Source organism: Notamacropus eugenii, chromosome 4 (genome assembly GCF_028372415.1).
Source record: "Notamacropus eugenii isolate mMacEug1 chromosome 4, mMacEug1.pri_v2, whole genome shotgun sequence".
Classification (NCBI taxonomy): Eukaryota; Metazoa; Chordata; class Mammalia; order Diprotodontia; family Macropodidae; genus Notamacropus; species Notamacropus eugenii.
Genome location: NC_092875.1, coordinates 468,570,063 through 468,593,606, shown reverse-complemented (window position 1 = coordinate 468,593,606; position 23,544 = coordinate 468,570,063). Strand labels below are relative to the sequence as shown.

Sequence of the window (23,544 nt, the reverse complement as noted above, 5' to 3'; positions counted from 1 at the left end):
GGAACCAGTATGATGTGGCAATGCAATCTGGGGCTGTATGGAGGGACCTCGAGAAATAGAGGTGATCATTCTACTGTTTTCTGCCCTCATCAGGCCTCATCTTGATTACTTCAGTATTTTGTTCCCAGTGCAAGCATTTAAGAAGGTTACTAATAATTTGAGTTGTGTCCAGAGGAGAGCTGGTCCAGGATGGTGAAGGGCTTTGAATTCATGATATGAGGATCAGAAGAAAGGCCTATGCCTGTTTAATCCAAAAAAAAAAAAAAAAACTGGCAGAGGATGGTGGGGATGATAGCTGTCTTCAAGTATTTGAAGGTCATGTGGAAGAGGAAATAGACTTGTTTCATTTCGCGTATGAGAGCAGAGCCGGGGGTATGGTACTGGATGAAAGAGACAAACAGGCAAATTTGGGCTCGATGTCAAGAAAATCTTCTTAATAATTAGAATTGTCCAAAAGTGAAATAGGGCATGCAGCTTTCCTTTTTATTATTTCTTTGAAGCATTTTTTTCTTTTTAAAGTCTGAGTTCTAAATTCTCTCACCATTCCACCCACTGAGAAGGTAAGAATATATCAATTAAATATATCATGTAAAATGTATTTTCGTATTAGCCATATATTTTTAAAGCAAGAAAAATAAAGGAAATGAGAAAATTATACTTCAATTTGTACTCAAGAGTTCATCGATTCTACTTGTGGAGACGGATAGCATTTTTTCTTCATGAGTCTTTGGAATCGTCTTGCATCATTGTATTTATCAGAGTAGTTAAGTCGTTCACAGTTGATTATTGTCAAGACACTGCTGTTCTGCATGCAATGATCTCTCAGTTGAAGGCACAGAAAACACCAATCTCCACCTAAAGGGAAAGGGCATGGCACAGGAGGGGGAAAGGTTCAGTAAAGGCAGGAAAAGGACAAAATCCCTCCTGAAGAGGAGCAAGATGAGGGCATTCTTTTCCCTTGGGAATTGCTAGTCCACAAAGATAGGGTGGTTTGTTCATTTGCAAGGGACCCAGATGCACAAGCAGTTTCTCAGTCTAGCATAGACTGAATGGCACTGTCTTGACTCCCAGGGACACACAAGGTGTCCAGTCTGGCATGCAAATATCAAATTATGTCAGCTGGGGATTGGGGGAGGGGGAAGGGTTCATCTTTGACACAATCAGGGTCTCCAGCATACTTTGGGTCCAACAAAATGTGGCAACTCAGAAAGATAAATTTAGGGGACCCTTACTAATGTTAGTCTTGCTGTGTTTTTCTAAAACCACCTTCCTCCTCATTTCTTACAGCACAACAGTTCTCCATTAAAATCGTATGCTACAGTTTGCTCAGCCATTGCTCAGCTGGTGAACATCCCCGTGATTTCCAATTCTTCGCCACCACAAAAAGAGCTGCTATAAATATTTTTGTACTTGTAGGTCCTGCCCCTTTGTCCTTTGACTCTTTGGGATACAGACTCGGTAGTGGTATTTCTGGGTCAAAGTACGCACAGTTTTATAGTCCTTTGGGCGCTTGTTCCAACTTGTTCTTTGAACTAATTGAACTACTTCATTACTCTACCAGCAGTTCATGATTGTAATTAATTTTCCCTCATCCCATCCGGCATTTGTCATTTCTGATAGGTGAGAGGTGGTATCTCAGACTTGTTTCAATTTGCCTTTCTCTAAACAATGGTGATTTAGAGCATTTTTTATTATGTTTATGAATTGGAGAATGACTCATATTATATATAAATTCGACTCAGTTCTCTATGTATTTAAGAAATGAGGGCTTTATCAGAGAAACTTGCTATAAAAATTTGGGGTATTATTTCATGGTCTATGGTACCTTTTAGCAAAATGGAGTTTTCCTGATAATCCCTTTTCATTAGATTTGTTCTTGCTTTGACTTTGTCTGAAATCATGATCACTGCTCCTGCCTTTTTTACTTCAACTAAAGTATATTTATTCTATATTTTATGTATAAACTATATGTAATCTATATAATAAGTTTATTACATAAACTCCAGCCATTTATTTTAACTCTCTGCGTGTCTTTCTGTTTCAAGTGCCTCATACAGAAAACATCATTGGATTCTGGTTTCTAACCCAGTCTGCCATCTGCTTCTGTTGCACAGGTGAGTTCACCCTATTCACATTCATATTTATAATTACTACGTATTTCCCTCCATCCCATTTTCTTGTTTCTTTTTCTTCTTCTCTCTATCTTTTTATACTATTTCTCCTCAAAAGTATATTTTGATTCTAACCACTGCCTCCCTGAATAAGCTCTTCTTTTTATCATCTCCCATTTTCCATTTCCTTCCCCTTCTATTTCCTTATTAAGTTACATTTCTATACATAACTTAATTGTGTATGTATATACATATATTATATATATACAGACACACATACACACACACACATTCTTTCTTTCTTCTTTGAACCAATTCCGATGAGTGAGGTTTAAGCACTGCCTACCATTGCCCATTTTCCCATCCACTGTAAAAACTCTTGCTTGCGTGCCTCTTTTATGTGAGAAAATTTTCCCCATTCTGCCTTTCCTTTCTCCCACTGCATCCCTCTTTCTCATTCAGTTCACTTGGCAATCATAACATCACCTCCTTGATGTCATGGTCCTCTTCAAGAATGAAGAACAAACAACAAACTTTCTCATCCTTCCATTTTGAGGATGCAGCATCATTTCCCTGGCAATTTCCTTCTCTGTTGTGCAAGCAATCTCAGCTACTGGAGACTATGGATTCCTGGGGAAATGATCCCCAGTTCTTTTCCTTTCAGCACCCTTGTCTTGAGTCCAAAGTTTCATGGGAAATGCATCCTGCTGCCATTATTCCAAACACATTCTACACTCATACCCTACCTCCATTTTCTTCCTCTGTGCAAAGGGACAGGAAGGGATCAGAAAGGTTAAGACTTCTGCCTAATTTGTCTGATGCCAAAGTGGTCTTGGGAGCATTCCTCCACTTGCATGTTGTTCCCCTCAGACATAATACCCCAATTTCAATGGCCTCTTCAGGTAGGTCCATTTATTCGAAACTATAGTTTATGAACCCCTAACAATGTATTTACTGTTATTAGTTGACCAGTGGAGAAAATTCATCCAAAGAAAAGGCATTTAATGAAGCAATGTAGTAAAGAAATTCAATCAGTTCTTCCTTAAACTTGGACCAATTTTTTCCAAAAATCTATACACCATCGGGAGAAAAATGGACATATCTAGCGGACAACAGGCAGTGTTCCCTACACACGTGGGAAACACTTACGGCAGTGGTAATCATGTGGATGGACAAGTCATGTCTCCAATGATATAAGGATGCTGTATCTTTAGATAATATCATTGTACTTATTTCATGAGGACTACTTATACCTCTTTCCCTGTAACCCCCACCCCAGCTTGGGTGTGTTATGCAATTTCTGTAAGATGTGTAGTCTCTGCCAAATGGGATATAGTATCTGCTGGATGTTGCTCCTTGCTGACCTTGAATGGTCATTTTATAATAACCTGTACTGGTCCCATAATTACTGCTGTTCATGTAAGGTGAAGCTCCTCTGAGATCATTGCAAAATTGGTCTGTATTTCAAAATTCTGATTTCAGAGACACCCTCAGCTAATGCACTACTTTTTCCCTATAAAAAAGAGGTTCTTTCATCTCTCTTTTTAGCTTAAAAGATAGAGGGGGAGGGAGACTGTTACTTTTCCTTCCTTTTAAGAATGAATCACTTGCAATTTTGATTCTTAAAAGATCCAGGTTAACTGTTGCTTAGCATTCCTATGAGGACATTGGCATTAAAGGAGGTAGGCTTTTGTGTCAGTGAGTAAGTTGGGGTAAATGATAACAGTGCATGACATCTCAAATGCAAACCACCTTCATCCTATTCAATTGTGGGTCCAGCTCACAGTCCACCTGCAGTGCTTGGATAAGATATACGTATGAATGGACCAGTTCTACAGGCAATCCTTCCACCAGCATGTCACAGCCTAGGCAGCAGGCATTCTATAGATATCTATTTGAATTTTCCTGGGTATATTTTGTTGTAAGTGCTGTTGTTTGGTCGTTTCAGTCATGCCCCACTCTTGGCGACCCCATCTGAGGTTTTTGTGGCAAAGATGCTGAAGTGGTTTGGAATTTTCTTCTTCAGCTCATTTTATAGGTGAGGGACTGAGACAAACGAAGCAGGGTTAAATGACTGTCCCAGGGTCACATAGGTAGGAAGTGTCTGAGGCCAGATTTGAATGGAGGAAGATGACGCTTCCTGACTTCAGGCCCTACACTCTATGCATTGTTCCATCACAGGTAGATAGAAAGGTCAAACTCTTTTGAGTGATCAGGAAGCCAATTTTGGAGGCTCTGTGGTGTTCTAGGGCTGGATGTAATCAGCATAATATCATCTACGAAGAGGAGCATCAGGAGAAGCTTTTTTCCTTCTTCCATTTGACTTTCATGTTATATATTTTCCATGGAAGTATTAAGTACCTTTAGGGGGCATATGTCCTCCTTTTTGAGCCTCCTTTGAGATCTGTCATAAATTGTGTGCATCAGTGGGAGAAAATGGTGGCTCAGAATGTCAAAAGCTGCTGAAAACCGAGTACACGTCATGGAATTCCATATGCTGAACAAAGGAACTATCATGTGCCTGCACCCAAGGAAATGATATTATTTAATAACCAGTGGCTATGATTACCTAAGATGAGGGTTGTTAGTTTTTATTTTTGTTGCTAAGAAAGAGAAGCATCAGGGCACAATGGATAGACAGCCAGCCACAGAGTCGGGAAAACCTGAGTTCAAATCCCACCTTGGATATGTTCTAGCTTTTGTAACCCTGGTAAAGACATTTAGTATCTAGGTGCTCTATGGCCAGGATTCTCCAGGAGTGATCTGCACATTCCTGGGGTTTTCTTGGGATCTTTTCTGAGGGTCCAGGAAATCAAAACTCTTTTAATAACAATACTAACTTGTTTTAATATCTAATATAGTAAATATTGAAAGATATAAACCATAAATAAATGAATATAAGCTCTTTGGGAGGGTCCTCAATTTTTTAGTGTAAAGTGTCGTGAGGACAAAAAATTTGAGAATGGCTGCTCCTCTAAGAAACCATTTAAGACTATCACTTTCAGAGAAAGGGCTGACCTATACTGGCAACTGAGAGTTCTCAGCTGAGAGTCCCTTGTACCAACGATTTCATAGTTTCTGCCCCATCCACCCCCCTCCTTTTTTTGTTGCTATCAAAAAGAAAAAAAAAGATGTTACCAGATAACAGGAAGTTCAACAAGAGATAATTAAATGAATCTCACAAAAATGAACAGGCAATGAAAAAGATATTTAAAATGTGCCTTTAACGTACATTCACAGTTGAGAAATCTAGTGGCAAAAGTCTCCATGTTCCTGTTCCAAAGACAAAACCCGCAATGACTGTTTGCGAAGCATAGAGCTGTCCCCTCCAGGCCTGATTCCTTTACCTTCCATCATTAAAGAACAGGAACTCTTTGTTGTTGCTTAGTTGGGTCTGGCTCTTATGACCCCATTTGAGGGTTTCTTGGCAAAGATACTGGAGAGGTTCGCCATTTCCTTCTTCAGCTCATTTGACAGATGAGGAAATTGAGGTAAATAGGGTGAAGTGATTTTCCCAGGACCTCTCAGCTAGTAAGTCTTGGGGCCAAATTTGAGCACAGGAAAATGAGTCTTCCTGACTCTAGCCCACCTAGCTGCCCAGCAAGTTACTACATTCTAGAAATAAAATACTACCAGAGTATGGTAGAGAAAATGTTAAATAATAAGTGACAGTGACAGGGCATTCTGATGTTGGCAAAGCATTTTATAGGCATTACATCATTTGTGCTTCACAACAACTTTGGGATGCAGTCACTTTTTTATCCCTGTTTTACAGACAAGGAAGCTGGAGCTCATTGGTTTACCCATGGACACAGAGCTAGGAAGGTTTTCTCAAAGGCAGGATCTGAACCTAGGTCTTCCTCCAGATTGTCTGGGGGAACATTTACCTTCTCTGATAGCAGATCAGACATAACCAAAAAACAGAATTTAAGGGTGACCTTAAATATAAAAGTAAAATTACTTCATCCAAAACAGGAGTTTATTAGCAACATGTCCACTTGTCCAACTAATAATAATAATTGACATTTATATAATACCACCATGTGTCAGGCACTATACTAAGCACCTTGTAATTTTGATCTCATTGGATTCTCACAACCTGAGGAGGTAAGTGTTATTATTATCCCCATTTTACAGATGAGGAAACTGAGACGAATGAGGTTTAAGACTCCACACAGTTCCATAACCAGTAAGTGACAGAGGCAGGATTTGAACTCAGGTCTTCTTGACTACAGACCTACTGCTCTATCTGCTGCATGACCTTGCTACCCTAACTACACATAGAATGGGTGAGGAAAACCACATTTATTATTTCCGAATTAAAAATCGCAGTTAGGGAAATATTTGTGGCAGTGAAACTATGCGAATAAATATGTTCACAGGGTAAGGATAGGTGTTCTGCATGGAGCTCTGTGAAGCTTTACTGTGTTTCTCCTGTCTCTTTATTTTTCTTGACTCTTTCCAAAAACAAGGAAGCAGGCAATCTATTATGATCTTCTTACCTCTTTGGTGTTGAAATGGTTATTGCTTTTGCCTTCTGTTCTTTGTCCAGTTTTTGTAACATCTTGAGTAACTCAGTCAGTGGTTGAGTAAGAAGTTGATGAGGAGGGCTGCTCAGCGCCAGCACAGATGCAGCTGCCCAAGATAGCAGCTGGATCATAGAACATAACTAGAGAACAAGAAGGAAGCTAGTGATCACCCAGCGCAACTCCCTCATTTTACTGCCAGGGATACTAAGGGCCAGTGTGGTCAATCCACTTGTTCAAGCTTATGCAGTGAGTGGTAGAGCTGAGATCAGAACCCAGATATCCTTATTCACATTCCCATGCTTTCCTGTCCTATACTGACACAGAATGTGTCTCAAATGCACTCTAGTACTAGGATTTTGAAAGCGGGGAAGATGTCAGTCTTCTTGCTGCAATTTCTCGCCTTCTTAAACTTCACTTAATTCATGTAAGTTTGAGAGAAAAATTCTCCTTTAACATTGCATCTTCATTCTTGGGCAGAATGTCTGCTCAAAAGACCTGTCTTCTTTCCTATCCTGATAAACAGGGCTAGCTTAGAAGGAAATTCGAAAGTCCCTTGTTCTGAGAAACTCCCAAACAGACTAGTCCCTCCTCACCCCCACTAATGTACTAGGTTAGCCCCTCTAGCTCTTCAGAGTCACAGGTGTCTCCCACGGGCAAGGCAGCCTATAATCCAAATGCCCAACAAGCTCGATGATCCTCCCCAACCCATGTCCCATCAACCCCAGCCCAAAAATTCAGTTTGCTCCAGCTTTCCTGGTACACATTTTTCCCTTTTACTAAAAACTTCACCACCAAGGCTTTATGATGTCTGGACAGGGCAAAAGGTGGGTTGGGAGAAGGTACTGCCATATTTCCAGCTCCTCAGTTCCCAACTTCTGTGTTATCTCCCACTCCTCACTCTCCCTCACCCCTCCTATCCAATAGGTTGCATCCAACACACAGTCACCACTGTATTTCATACCTTCTTCACCTGTGCCCTGGACTATTGCAATAACTTCCTCATTGGCTTCCCCAATTCAAGTCTCTTCTAATGTAACTCATCTTTGAGACAGTTGCTGACATGATTTTCCTAAAGTATCAATTTGATCATGCCACCCACTCTCCTCAGCAAACAACAATGACTCTTTATTGCCTCCAAGATCAAATAGAAACTTCTCTATTAAATTCATCAGCGCCTTTGCCAATCTGACCCTAACCTAGACACACACATTACTCCTTTTCCCATGCTCTGTGGTTCAACCAAAGAGACTTTCTTGCTATTTCTCATACATGGCACTGTACTTCCCATCACTGCCTTAACACTAGATGCTCTCGCTGCCTGGAATGCAATCCCTTCACACTACTGTCTGGGAGAATCCCTTACTTTTCTCAAGACACAGATCAAGCACCATGTTCTACCTTCTACCTTTCCAGATCCTTCCAAGCAGGAGTATTCCAGTAAATGTTTAACAAGTAGATCTCCAAAAAGCCACGATATACTTTTAAATTTGACCTGCATTATTAACATCTTCTTCATCACTTTCTTAAGTCTACACAGTGAAAAAACCCGAAGACAAAAACCAAAAAAATCAAATCCTGATTTACAGTGTTTGATTTCCAAGGTATAAGTGTTCACATGGAAAATTTAGCCATCCACTCTCTGATCCTGGCTATCTGGCTCCAGCATATTTCTTTTTTTTCAACTTTCTTTCGTAAATTACCTTGTCTTATTCTCTGTGTACTTATATTTGTATGTATTTCCCAAGAGAATTGGAAGCTCTGGGACCCCAGGGACTGTTTCAATTTTGTCTTTGTTTTTTTAATTGCACAGTATCTGACATGTAGTAATTACTTAAAAAATGTTTGTTCATAGATGTCAGGTTATTACCATCTTGCCTTAAGGTGGAGGATTATTCCAGCTCCTTTCAAGCTTCTTTCCAGTTAATAGGATTACTGCTTTTAGCATTTTCCAGCCTGATTGCACCATCTGACTCCTTACTCAATCCTCCCACATCTCATTTCCCATGAATATCCCCATCAGTGATTTGGAGGTGAGTGGAATAGGCTCAGAGTATTATCCAGCAATTGGGCACTCTTGGAAACAGCTGCCTGGATGAGTAGTCAACTGGGTCAGGCAGAATCCTGACATCAACTTTGTGATTCATGTTATGAAAATAATATTTTTAATTAAGAAAAACAAGTTATTGAAAGTAGAATCTCAGAGCTGAAAAGGATGTCTGAGGTCATCTAGTTCATCTTCTGAGATTTGGGCTCCCATGCTGAAAACACTCTCAGAAGGGCCTCAATGAGGCTGCCTTCCTCTTTCATTCACCACAATGAATGGAAGGTAGTACCATGATTACTTAGCAATTAGGTGGCTTAGTGGTTAGAGATCTCGATTTACAATGAGGAAGATGTGGGTTTGAAATCTGCCTCATTCAGTTTACCAGCTGTGTGACCTTGGGTAAGTAGCTTAACTCCTAGGCTCTGTTTCCTTATCTCTAAAATGGAGGTAACAGCAGGGCCTACTTACAGACTTGTTATGAGGATTAAATGAGAACTTATGTTATAGTGCTTTGCAAATTTTAAATTGCTACCTAGATGAATGCTAGCTATTATTACTATTTCTCCCTAGGAGATGTGCCACTGTTTTTGGCAGAAGGGCAGGAAAAAGACTTGTCTACTCAGAAAGGAAGCAGGGAAAGAGAAGCCTTACTGAATAGATGGGATGGGGTATGGCAAACTAGAGATTTCTTTTATGGGAGTGGGAGTGGGAGCAGGAGCGGAGAGAGAGAGAGAGAGAGAGAGAGAGAGAGAGAGAGAGAGAGAGAGACAGAGACAGAGAGAGAGAGAGAGAGAGAGAGAGAGAGAGAGAGAGAGAGAGAGAGAGAGAGAGAGAGAGAGTTCAAAAATTAAAGGTTACTAAGTGCCAAGCACTGTATTAAGTGCCAGGGATACAAAGAAAGTCAGAAACACAACCTCTAGCCTCAAGAAGCTCACCCTCTAATGCAGAAGAAAATATGCAAACAACGATGTACATACAAGATATATTCAAGATTAACGAGAGGGAATCTCAGAGGAAGGGACATGTAGTGGGAGCATCTTGCAGAAAGTGGGATTTGTGTTGAGTCTTCGACAAAGCCAGGGAAATCCAGAAGAGGAAGGAGAGTATTCTAAGCATCGAGGATGACCAATTAAAAGTCACAGAGTCAGGATATAGAGTGCCACATATGAGAAACAGTGAGAAGCTTAACTAGGCGCTTCTGGATTGTAAAGTAAGTGGAAAGGAGCCAGGTGTAAGAAGACTGAAAGAGTGAAGAAATATATCAGAAGGATGATCCCTAATCCCCATAGTCACTCAGAACCCCAGGCCCCCTTTCTGCATACCTTGACTTAGTGTCTGAGTTCAGGCTCCTCTCACCTCCTTCCACTTTCTTATAAGAATGTATAAGTAAAATTTTTGTGAGTTTGCACCATCTAAATTTCTTGCCCTGGGGCAAAGTCCTAGTGGCCCCAGACTTGTGCAAGTTCTACATAGGATAAAGATCCTTCACTATAGCCTTGTTATTTACCAATAATTATCCATGGTTGGGGACGGGGGTAGTAGCAATACAGCTCAAAAATACATGGGGCCAGTGACAAATGATATGGCTACATCCACGGTTGAGAGAATCAATAAATTGGGTTGCTACTCAGGTGCCAATTGCCTTAACTTCTGCGTTTTAAGGATACTTTCTCCCTTATGGGAGCACACACTCCTCTGGTTGGATGAGGCATTCCGTTATGGATTGTAGGACCCAGATCTCATCATGCTATTGTACCTACCAATTTTTCACAGGACAAATTATGAGTACAATTGCTAGTCACCACCCGTGCCTTCAACAAGGACACAGTTTCAGCTTGCTCCTAACACCTGATAGATATTTAGAGAAGAATCCAGAATCTGATTTATCAGATTATATATCTGATATCAGATTATATCAAACAAGGCACAGTCACAATTAGTCATGTGACCTGGAGGTCATGCCCAAGATTAAGAATATTGACTGTGATCTTGGAGTAAGGATATAGGGAATTTGTTCTCTTATTTATCCCTTTCTCCCTATTCTCTCCAGTGACAGATCTTGAGGTCACGGATTATTTCATTGTTATCTTTTTATTTCCTCTATCTGGCATAATGCCTTGAACATCAATGAATGTTTTAAAATCATATTGAGTAAGGATACCAGGTTTTCTTCTGGTCGATAGGCAAATTTAAAAAAGTAGATCTAAGGGATCCAGCCCTATGGGTACAGAACCCTAGTGGGGCATACCTTGCCTGATCTTTAGTCCACTTTATTGAACTTTCTTGGACACTGACAGGGTTACTCATTGCTTTGCTTGCTTCTTCCAGTGCTAGTTCTCTGCTGACCTTTTGTTGGGCATCAGTTGCCTTTGCATAAGTAGTATGGTCCTAGACTTGTAGGATTCCCTTTGGGGGAAACACAATCAAACCAATCCTGATGTTCCTCTCTATCTTTGCTGACGGAAAGTTCCTTTCTCCTCACCTGTGACCCACTCCATTACCTCAGAGCAATTTGGTAAATATGGGCCAGCCTAGAGATGGTCAGTTAGTCTATTAACCAGAACCTTTTGCCACTTGGCTGCACTTCACAGCCTGAACTTCATGATTGGACTCTGAAAAGGAAGTATTCTTTATACCAGGTGTGATCCTTCTTTTAGTCACATTGTAATTGTGTCTGTTATTCAAAGACTGTCTCCACAGACTAAGAGATAGAACTCCTAAAGGACACGGCCACATCAAAGGTTTTCAGTGTTGCTCCCAAAATGACTTACTATTTGACCAGGTTGTTTCAGAAAATCTCAGGCAGGCTCCTACCTACTATTGCCCATTTCCTTACCCTCATTTGAAAGGGTATTACCTTGATCTTGTGAGATCATTCTCATTCCTTCCTTGTTTTCTAGGTAAACCACATCTACCTGTGTGGTGCTACTGTAGGCTGCAGGGTCAGGCCTCCTCATTAACACTAAGGGCTGTACTTAGCTTAGGGTAGTGGTTCTCCTTCCTGCGCCTATTTTAGAGCATTATGCAGTCTTAAAGTTCTTGGTCTCTTCTCTAAGAGATACAGTAGTACTCTTTTAAAAGTCCCCAGGAGAGGTAAGTCTGTCATACATTGTGTTAATTATACCTCCCAGCTTCGCATCCTCTGCAGATTCATAGAGCATACCAACTATGTCTTTACTTAAATCACTGACAAAAAATGCTTTACAAACTAGAGTCAAGCATGGATTTCTGGAATACTCTAGTAAAGACCTCCTGCCACGATGTTAGTCAGTCCACAGGCATTTTATCAAGCATGTTCTATGTGCCAGTGAATACATAGTAAGTCCAGGTAGTGCTGTGTGCCAATGTTGTCCTAGGGAGCACTCAGTCAGGTCACCAGCCCCTAGACTTCTGTCCCAACTCTAGTGCTGAAGCCCCATTTCAACCCTCATTGAGACTACTCATCTTTCTCTCTTCAGAGACTTCCCAAAGAACCTTGCATCATCCTGGATCTAGATCATTCAACAAGGGCATCTTTGTTTCAGAGACTTCTCCAGTTCCCTAGAAGCCTTTCAGGACCTGACCCACCTTGACTACCATCTCTTATCTATTGTAAGATGGCCCTCCTGGTCCTCAACACACAGAACATGCTACTAGGTTGGATCTTGAGAGTCCTGCATAGTCTGTTTATTTACCTTCCTCAGTGGAACTCTCTCTAGACACAGCCACATTCTGCTCAGAATCATTCCTTAATAGTTACCGTATTCCTATGACTTATACTCTCCTCATCCCATCTTGAAACTTGAAGCTATAGAATCATGAATTCCTACTTTTTGCATCCAGTCATAAAACCAGGACTTAATCTATCTGTCTAGGTTATTGTCTAATCCAGCTTTAGGTAAACTATATTAGGGCAAAGCATTGTCTTTATTTCCTAGTTTAATAATCCTATCAAAAATGGAGATGGGATCAGTCTTGTATGAGGTGATTTTCATGAAGCCATGTTGGCTCCCCTAGCTACATGTTCTAAAGTCAAACTCATTGACCTATAGCATGCAGATGCTTTACTTTCATTTTTTGGAAAATCAGTACATTTATTGTTGTCCAGTCTTGTGGTGAACTTCCATTTTGTGTAGTGTTTCAAGTATCACTGACAGTGGCTTGGGAATCCCACTTGACCAGTCATAATGGATTCAGTAATGGAGTTGATCTGGGCCAGGTGACTGAAATTCATCAAGGACACTTGGATACCTTCTTTCCTTGATAGTTTCTTAATATATGATGTCTAGGTTCTTTTTTTTTTTTTTTGATCATGGCTTTTAGGTATTCCAATAACCCTTAAATTATCTCCATTGAATCTATTTTCCAGGTCAGTTTGTAGTCAATATTTGAAGTATTTAAATTTTAATTGTTGACATATTTCAATATCCAATGAGATATTTCACATTTTCTTCTGATTTTGTTTTATTATTTCTTGATGTCTCATAGAGTCATTAGCTTCCACTTACCCAATTCTAATTATTAAGGAATTATTTTCTTCAGCGAGCTTTTGGACCTCTTTTTCCATTTTGTCAATTCTACTTTTTAAGGAACTGTTGCACAGTATAGCTCACAATTTCGCTGAGCTACACAAGCTGTTCCTCCACAGTAAGGCAGTGGGTCAGGGTATCCCACCCCTACTTTTACTGATCTTATTTCTTTTGAATAAAGTATATCCATGCATAGCTATTGTCCAGTCATGGCTATTATCCCACTAAGTCTCAGTGATACCTATGAGAACAAATCTGCTTCTTTGCATTAGGATCCACTACTTTTGTTGCTTAAATTTTGGGCATTTGTGTACAGACATCTGAGGCCATAGGTTTTGCTATTCTCTTGGTGCTTAAATTTTGTCTCTTGTGAATTTCTAGGTGTCTTTTTGGCTATTCTTCTTTCTTTGGGTCTACTTTCAAGAAGATTTTAGTTCAAAACCAGCTTCAGACACTTACTAGCTGTGTGATCTTGGCAAGCTGCTTAATCCTTGATTATCTCAGTTTCCTTACCTGTAAAACAGTGATCACAGTAGCACCTACCACCCAGAATTGTTGTAAGGATCAAAATGGATAACTGTACAGTGCTTTGTGCAGTCCCTGGCAGAGAGTAAACACTGCAGAAATGTTAGCTAGTATTGTTATCATTAGCTATAGTTTCTAACTTAAAAGATATGCACAGGCACTTCTCTTCGTCCCTTATTCTTTCTAGTTTAATCCTTTTGAGTAGATTTACAAGACACCTGTCAAATATATTCTTAGCAGTCTTTGTTTAATATGCCAACTCTGGTCAGCAATCTGTCAACCCTCCAATATAAGCCCTGAACAAGCAATACAATTGCTATTTTCAGACTCCAACATCTTAGGCAGTAGTGGAATCATTGTGCTTAGGACCTCCACCCCTTCTTCAACCCTTTTCTTTCACCGTGTGGTTAGCTCAAACTACAAACAGATCAGCTATTTCACTTAAGATAATATCTGGCACGGAAACCCTAGTGACTCAGAGAAGTCGAAGTCACCACGCAATGGTGTATAGGAAAGCACCTTGTTCTAGTCCTGTATGAGGCTTACTGCTTTGGGGTGATACGGAACATGATGATATGCATTAAGGGACAGGGGGGCATAGTAGATACTATACTTTCCTTCAAATCAGGAAGACCTGGATTCTAATCTTGTCTCTGACACTAACTAGCGGTATCACCTTAGATATTTAATTTAATCTTTCAGCCTCAAAGCATTTATTTGTATAACAAGGTTAACAATACTCCTACTACCTATTTGCAGAGCTCTTGTGAGGCTGAAAGGAGGTAATGCATATGAAGATGCATTTCGCAAAATTGTAGAGGAGTCGTCACACAGCTGGTGAGTGTCTGAAGCAGCATCAAAGCCAGGTGTTCATGCCTTCAGGTCCGAAACTCCATCTACTGTATTGTACTCACTATTTCTATAGCCTAAATGTATCTGAAACATCTTTAATGAGCTCTTTATATTAAGGTAACAAAACAGCAGATAGTCTTCTTCCATATGATTAGGTAAAAGGAGCAAAGCACTCCTTCAAACAAGGGTGCTTAATCTGGGTTCCACAGACCCCAAAGGGTCTGTGAATGGATTTCAGGTGGGCCAATGAACTTGGATGGGATTACAACTTTCTTCAATATAATTGGATTTCTTTGTAATCCTATGTATTTTATTTTAAAACATTATTTTGATAATGGGTTCATAGGCTTCCCCAGACTGCCAGAGAGGTCTAGGACACAAAAGTTAAGAACTCTTCAAGGGAGTGTAAGAGTCTTAAAGATCTTTTCCTTCTGGTAAAAGTTATGGCATGCACCTTGCTAGGAGCTCCAACAGTTTCCTTGAAGATGCAGGACACAACAATCAAACAAGACAGAGTAAGCTACTCACCAGTGAATCCTTTCATGGATGATTCGCTGACCAGGGAATAGCCCATCTCTCCTTAATGCAGGAGGAGGCTTTGTGAGCACATGTGTTGGAACCCTTCTGATTTATGGACTCAGTTGAGGGATAGTGGAATATGTCATAGCTCATCCTTTCTCAAAGCTCTACCTAAACTTCTTGGACTGGTGCTACCATCCTGAATTAAAGTTCTGAGCAACCAAAAGCTCACTGCCATGTTGGCCCTGAGTCTCCAACTTCTGATGCCTCAGGCCTTTTCCTGTTCTCTGGGTATCTCTGGCTCTAACATCCACTTTTCCTCCTGGAGCCTTACCCCTCTCTTTTCCATTCGTAGGCAACAATATGAGCTAAGAAAAGGTTTGGTTATAAAGGAGGAGTAAAATTAACGGTAAATATACCTATCTATCTATAATCACCTTCCCAGAGGGTACCAAAAATTACACACTCAGGGTTTACTGGGCAGCACCAATGCTCCCTCTACAGGGCTTAGCCCAATGTCTCATGTCCATGATCCAAGGTCAAACCAGGGAACAGAAGCTTGTCTCTGTTGCACCAACAATGGCAACTTTTCTTCCTCAGATCTGACTCTGGACTCCATCACTTGCTCAAGCTTCTGATTTTCTAGATTTAGCTCATCGGTATACCACTACAGATTTGTGGTGTTAGAAGGAAGGCAGCAGCTATGGTCTACAACCTTCATGAGGTCATCACCTTCTCTCTATTTTTTAAGAGGATCTTTGAGTATCTTTTAGTTAGTTTTAAACAAGCATTGCTAACCTAAGCTTCTTGACTGATGTTCTTAAAGTGGTCTGTCTTCTCCAGTGCTGACATTAGGACAAAAGAACAAGATGAGACTTCTTTGGAGAACATCAGTATAGTTCTGGGGAGTCTGGTTATTTCTGTGGCTTCCTGGTTTGTCTGTCCTTGAGGTACCATTTTGTGGTTACTCTGGGGGAGAGTCTTGTGAAAGTAGGCCATGCTGCAAGCTCTTAATAGTCTTAAGGCCAGTGGACAAGCCAGCCCCAGTGGATTAGTTAGTAATAATGCTGTTATTGATGACATCTGGGTCACTCCTTTTGAACTCTTCCCTTTTTTGGAGGTTTGCCTGTGTCAGAGGTTGAGAAACCCTGACAGAAAGAATCGTTACCCTTCCTGGATCCAACTGGGAAAACACCTGCTGCCCTTGTCAGTCCAACTGCTCCAGTCACATCCCTTGTATCATCAAGAATCATAGGCTTAGAGTTAGCGGGGACCCTAAAGGCCATCCAGTCCAACTCTGTCATTTTATTAATGAGAACACTGAGGCCTTGAGACATTGAGTGACATACCCAAGGGTACACGGCTAGGCAGCTGAACAGACATCCTTTGATTTCAAATCCAGCGTACTTTCTATTATACCATACTTCTGCCCTACCTCACAAATCTCAGGAAGGGAAAAATTATTCTTAACCTATGACTACAATTACATCATCAGATCCCATCACAAATGAATACAGTTTGTCATGTTTTACTTGTTTGAAGTTTTCAGTCACCTCATCTCTTCCCACAAGGGCAGTTTTTGGTATTTTAATTTGCTATAGAGGGTAAAGAGAAATTTCTCATAATGCATTTGCCTCAGTGGTTAAGAATAACAAATGATAGCTGATAGGGAAGAATTTGAGGTGGGAAGTGGGATAAATGACCACTTCTCTGGACAACAACATGTGAACACTGCCCTCCTGAAAGAAACAGTGCTAATAACGGTCTCGTTGAACTTTATGTGAAGTATGTGAAAGTGCACCAAAAAGTTTCCAGCTTCTCAGTTGCTTCTAAACTCTTCTGTTTAGTAAAACATGAAAGCAGCAGGAGTAAGCTATAGGAAGAACTCTTGAAGCTTGGGGAGCAGGTGGAAACGTGACGCAAGGTTCAGTGTGACCAAGTATACTTTGGTATACTTCAATGAATCTGTGACCCATCCATCCAATGTGAATTCCTCCCTACAAAGGTGAAGACTGCAGCTCTCTCGTCCTGCATGATTCCTACCCACGTCCTTCTGACAAGTGTAAGAATGTAAGAAGTGTATCTCGTTTTGCTCCCACCGATGTCCTTGAGAAATAGTAAAGCTCCCAGAATGATAAGAGCTTGTGGTGAGCTTACATATTCTGTTTTTCAAGGATGATGGTCGAGCACATCCTACCTTCAGGGAGAACTAGAAAGGCTGGGACGTAACAAACTGTTCAGACCCTAGGGATCATGTCCTGGTCACAAGTATCCTCACTACTATTCCTGCATAATTAAAGGAATGCAGTGGGAAGATAAGGAAGATGTAACCCTGAGGAGTCTGGACCAATCCTGACTCTGAGAGGAAGAGTATTCACGTTTATTCTTGCTTCTGTACTGATGTTTGTGTTCTTCGCGAGCAGCACACCTGCCCATGAGAAGTGTAATAAACCCCTTCTTCCGCCCATTCTGTTTCTGAGTTCTTTCCATGAGAATGGGTCTATCATGTAGATCTTCTTGAGGGCTCACAACCAGGGAAACAGTGGGCAGCAGCAGCTCGCCCAGGCTTACTCCCTGACCTTGGCTGGGAACTCCTGTGGAGAGAAATTTCTAAGGTCTACAATTAGAGAAAGAGAACATTGGGAGAGAACTCCCCCCTTAGGCTTTCAGTGGGAGACTAAGATTCTTTTCTTTTGGTTCCCAACACTGGCCAAGTTGGGATACCAGAATAAAGTTAGATAATAAGTAATGGGATTAAAAAGCAGGGTGAGCTTATCCTAGAAGGTAGCTGGATGATGGAAACAGCTAGCAGAAGCTTTAGATTGATAAGAATCTAAACCATGCAAGGGCTTGGAGGGAAAAGAAAGCTGAGGTTTTATTCCAGGTCTAATTACATCCCAAAGCTACAGCTAAAGTTTGTACAATGGGATCACTTTAGGATTTCAGTGTTTTGTTTAAAATGCATTATAAAAAGCTCTTTGCAGAAGATGGAGGAGAGAAATTCAGCTTTTTTGGTATGTAAATTGTTAAGTATTTTACTCATTTTACTTTCTAAGATACAGAAAAGCAGGATGAAATCAGCTATGATTTTTTAAAATCTGTTCGAAATGTAAAGGAAAATGGAGATAGTCTGAGTAAGGGGTTTCAAAGACTGGGGAAGAGGAATAAAGCTTTGAGCGAAAATATGAAAGGTAGAGGGAAAAAAGTGGTTTGGGGATGGATGGGGGTGAGCTGGGCAGCAACAAACCTATGTGCTCTAAGTGCCTTCCACCTTCCATCCTGGGCCAGGTGCCCTTGTGACAGCTTCAGACGGCTGAAGCATGCTGAAAGGGAGTGAGGAAGCTTGTTTTATCCTAAATGGAAACGTTGAAAATGAAGATTTGTAGCTTGATTGAAGAAGGAATTATGTCCAGCTGCCATTCAGGATAAATTTGTAGGAAGGCCTTAAGAAATCTAATGCTACATAAATATCGGTGATGGTAAAGATATTGTTATATAAAATCTTAAAATGAGGAATTATTACAAAAGTATTTTTGTGAAAGGAAACTGGGTAATTATACAAAGAAAGAACCTTGTAAATCTCCTTGTAATTAATTTATTTTGTTATAGTAACATCAGGATAAATTGTACACAGTTATTAATGAAGGGAAAATGCTTTTATAGAGAAATGTTTTGCAAAAATCTTTTGTCTGATTTTTAGAAGGACTACCAAATTTCTATTTGTAAGCTAATTTGTTGTAATAACTTGACCCTGAAGTCTATATTGAAACCTGTTGCAAATTATATTCATATCAACGCCTTATGGTGTTAAAAAATTAGGGACAGGATGAGGAAGATAGATGGAACAAGATAAGGGAGACAGGGAGAATTTTATGACCCAGGACAGGGGGAAACAAGGAATTTTATGATCCATGATAAGGTGAAGCTCTGTGGTATTTGAAGATAAGGGGAAGAGACTTTAGGATGCCTTCAGGTTAGAAAATAAACTAGGAAACTGTCCTAACATTCTCCTCATTCCCTATCCCCCCTTCCTTTCAAGGTCCAGTCATTCTTCACAAGGACTTTCAAAGATCTAATCTCAACTCACAGAGATGCTAGGACAGCTCTGGGAAAATGTTGATTCCTCCCTATTTGTTGAGTGATATGGAAATTGATGTCAGGATCAACTGACCGAGGTCACTATTCAAGACCTCATTTTAACATAGCCCGCCTCCCAGTATGTGGGCCAGTCAGAGCTGATTGGCATCCCTTGGAAACACCTACTCTTTGGACAGCATATAATGTTTTATAACTGCCATTTAGGAAACCAGCTATTTCCACCTGTGCCTGCAGTTAAAGAGTTTACAGAAAGTTGTAAGATTGTAACTAAATTATTTGGGGTTACAGTTTTAATGCTAAACCCTAAAACTGTTAATTGATTACTATGTATGGAAATGAGGGGATTGAATGAAAGCCTTATCCAGACTGGTTCTTGCTCACTCCTCCTGTATATATGGGGAGTTGGCAAGCAGGGGCACTCAGATCAGCTGCTTCCTGGGGTCCAGGTCAGTCCCTGTTATTTTGTAAACTTGCCCAGGTCCCTGGAAACTGTGTGGGCAGAGTCATTAGCCCTAGGAAAAAGAATTTGTTTTAGGAATGGAGTTCTAAAAAAAGAACTTTGTCAGCTGAGAATTTGCAAATTGATTTCTAGTGATTGATTTTTAGGACAAATTTAAATTTAAGATATGTCATGGTAGTTTTGATTAATGAGACTTGCCATCTGATATAAAAGATCCCACCATCTGGGGGAGATGCCATTAGCTGCTCAGAGAGAATGGGTAGAGGTTTGTAGAAAAAGGTGAAAGGACAATCCCAGCCTCAGCCTGGGAGGGGATCCTTCTGATTCAGTTTCCTCTTGTGTTCCCTTGAGCAGGAATGTTTCCCACCTCACTATTCCTAAGTCTGGTTAAAAGGTGCATGTGATACTGTGTGTGGATGCTTTATCTAATCATGTCCTTGCTTTTCATCTTTATGGCAGATTTCTGTAATCAAAGCAAGTCGTCAATGAAAAATGTGAGTCTAACGAAATTGTGAAATCTTGCTGTTTTCAATCAAATAACTGGGTCAATTTGTACTCCGAAAGATAAGATCCCCTGAATGAACAACATTCTTTCTCAATGTTATGGGAATAATTAGATAAAAGGGAAAAGAAACAAACATAATGCTGAATCATTATCCCATGGACTAGGGTTGGGATACATTTAAAGTTCAAAATGAAGTAAGAATAATTTGGGGCATTAATACAGTTGACTGAAATAATTACTGCAACTAAATCAGAGACATCTGCAGTGTGGGGAAAAGAATTTCAGTGCAATTTCCTTAGAGGGAGGTAACTTGTAGAATACTTTTGCATTAATGGAAAAGTTCAATGTTTTTGTTTTGATCTGAATTCATTCCATGACCTACACATAAGTTAAAGTTGGTGTTTGAACTAATATGTATATTGCATTCCTTCAGACTGAGCATGGCTAGAGAGAGAGAAGCTTGGGAAACAGATGAAAATCTGCTAGAGCAATACCTATGCTCTAAGGCAATTTGCTCTCACAACTACATTGGGCTGGACTCCACTTTGGGAATCTGAGCTCTGTTTACCCTGTAAGCAAAAATAACTTGGGCCAGTCCCAGCCACCAAAAGTGACCCAAGTGCCCTTGGCCCTCATGGGAAACTTTGATTTTCAGGAACTAGAACAAGTGTAGCAAGGCATGCAGGGAACTTAAAGCTCATTTTAAGGATGTTCCCTAACCAATGTGAGATTACAGTCATACATGAAACTAATTATTGGAATGTGCTATTTGAGAATTTATGGGACTGTTAACTATTGTTTTTTAGTCTAACTCCAGGTGCATATATCAAGAAAGTCTGTCTCAGCTACTGATACATGCCAACAACCCTGTGAGGTGCAGGTATGAATTGTAGGGAAGGTTGGGGGAATGACTATTCCTCCTGAGCTGAGGTAGGATTCTCCTGCCTCAATCTCTCCATTGATATCTGGCTGAATTTAAGCCTGGCTCAATGCTGTTGGCAATCTACCCAACTCCTGCCTGGAACTGATGTGAAGTTAGGGAAATGTTGTTCCCTTGCTTAAACTATGTCCCTACTCTGTAATGGCAAATTTCTATAATCACAAATTTTGTAAGCATAATACCAAATCTATTACATAATAGGTTGGCGCAGGAACATTTGAGGTTACCATGTAAGTCCAAAATTAAGATAATAGGCTTAGGACTCTAGCCCAAACAACAACTATTTAGCCTTGACATCTTTTACTAGTGTATGTATGTGTATGTGTGTATATACATACACACATACATACATATATATATATGTATGTAAGTATTCATGTATAAGTTAGGGTCCTTTAATTCTCTGTAACAGAATGAAGACAATTAAGTCAAGGGTTTGTGAGAATATTGTTCTGTTACTTAGTTAATATCATACCTGTCCCAGTTTTTCTATAATCAGTTAATATTAAAAGAAGAATTGCTTGTAGTTTATTTTGGAAAAGCCTTAAAAGAAGCATAACATGACTAAAAGTTAGAATTGTTTTATGACTTGATATGTTCTGTGTTAAAATTGATTATGCAATATATTCATGTATGTACTGGAACCTGTTATTAATTCCTTAATGAACTTTCACTCTCTTGATGGGGGGATGAAGAGTAGATTAATGAAAAATGTAAAAAACTGGGGTCTAATGTGAGTTTCTTAAACATGACAATTGGCCTTATCATTTGGAAGAATGATAAGGATATAAGGTTTAGGAACGGTAACTTAAAATTGTGCCAGGGTCAGTTTTATAGGAGAATGGACATAAATAAGATAAAAGAAGGTTTTGAAGATGGAAGGAAGATGCTGTGTGGAAGACGACTGAGACAAGTACCAAGGACCGGAAACTTCATCAGATGATGGTCCCCCCCAGACAGCTGCATGAGACGAGACTTCTGAATCTTCAAGAAATAATTGATAGTTCATTATTGTTTTCCCTTAGGTCTCTGTATCTGCATTTGTAAATGGGACTGCCCCCTTGTAATCTGTCAATATGTCACAGCAATGATGAACAGAAAGTGTGGAAGCAAAACTCTTATTAAAAAGGAGAGGAGAGAATTGTAAGAATGAATATTATTGTATCTTGCTTTGCTCCCACAGATGTTCTTGAGAAACAGTAAAACTTCCAGACTGACGAGAGCTGGTGATAAGCTTGCATATCCTCTTTTGCAAGGAAGGTGGTGGAGCACATCCTAGATTCAGGGGGAGCTAGAAAGGTTGGAAAGGGACGAACGGCTCAGACCCTAGGGGTCATGCCCCAGCCACAAGTATCCTCACTACTGCGCCTGCATAATTAAGGGAATGTAGAGGAAGAGTCTGAACCAATCCTAACTCTGAGAGGAAGAATACTTAGGCTTATTCTTGCTTCTTCACTTGCGTGTGTGTTCTCAGTGATCTGCATACCTGCTTTCTCACAAGAAGTGTAATAAATCCCTTCTTCTGCCTACTCTGTTTCTGAGTTCTTTCCATGAGAATGGGTCTATCATGAGGGTCTTCCTGAGGGTCACAACCAGGGAAGCAGTGGGCAGCTGTAGCTTACCTGGGCTTACTCCCTGACCTTGCCTGGGAAGTCTTGTGATCCCTCCAAGTGTGTTTCTCACACAGGAAAATTAATTTTAATATTGTTAATAGCAAATGTAATATTGTCTTCCCTGTCAAAAGGTCATTCTGACAGTAGCTTAAAGAGAAGCCCTATATAGTCCTAGTAATTTCATTGCATTCCTTTTCTTAAGGCAATTTGTTCTCAAAACTAGGTTGGACTGAACTCCACACTGGGAATCTGAGCTCTGTTTAGTCTGTAAATAAAAATAACTTGGGCCAGTCCAAGCTACCAAAAGTAACCCGAGTACCCTTGGCCCTCTCATTAAGGTTTGGGGCAACTTGGATCATCAAGGAGAAAACAACCAGAATGAAGTGGGTTTTCTTGGTCAGGTTGCCAGATGCAGCTGGAATCCCATGAACCGGCCTCACTCCTCATACGACTCCCTCTCCCCCCCGCCCTTTTCTCCTGAATATATAAGAACTTTTCTGTAAGTTTTCTCTGTGGACGCTCATGTATTCAGATACATGGCAGTACCCCACCTCTTTATTTCGACTAAAGATACCTTTTCCTCTATACACAAGTTTATTTCAGGATGAAACACTTTCATAAATACTCCACAAAGGGTCCACCTATTTTAATAGGAATAAAATGTTAACTTAGGATGAGCAACCTCATTTTTTTAAAACCTCCACTTTGTGGCTAGTTACAGCACGGCTCAGCATGGCATGCCCTCATCAAAGAAGGTGCTGTGCACTATGAGCAAAGCAGAATTGAAACAGCTCAAAGAAAATGCAGGATGTGCCAATTAAGAGTATCTACTCCAAATGT

At 40.3% G+C, this 23,544-nt stretch overlaps 1 long non-coding RNA gene across 1 annotated transcript; it reads left to right on the top strand.

Moving 5' to 3' along the window:
- The first annotated feature begins 1,531 nt into the window (after positions 1-1,531).
- Positions 1,532-22,677, top strand: LOC140502062 (uncharacterized). The gene is made up of 4 exons (XR_011966512.1): positions 1,532-1,620; positions 2,046-2,114; positions 14,477-14,554; positions 20,106-22,677. It is a non-coding gene; the product is annotated as an uncharacterized lncRNA (long non-coding RNA).
- The last annotated feature ends 867 nt before the right edge of the window (positions 22,678-23,544 follow it).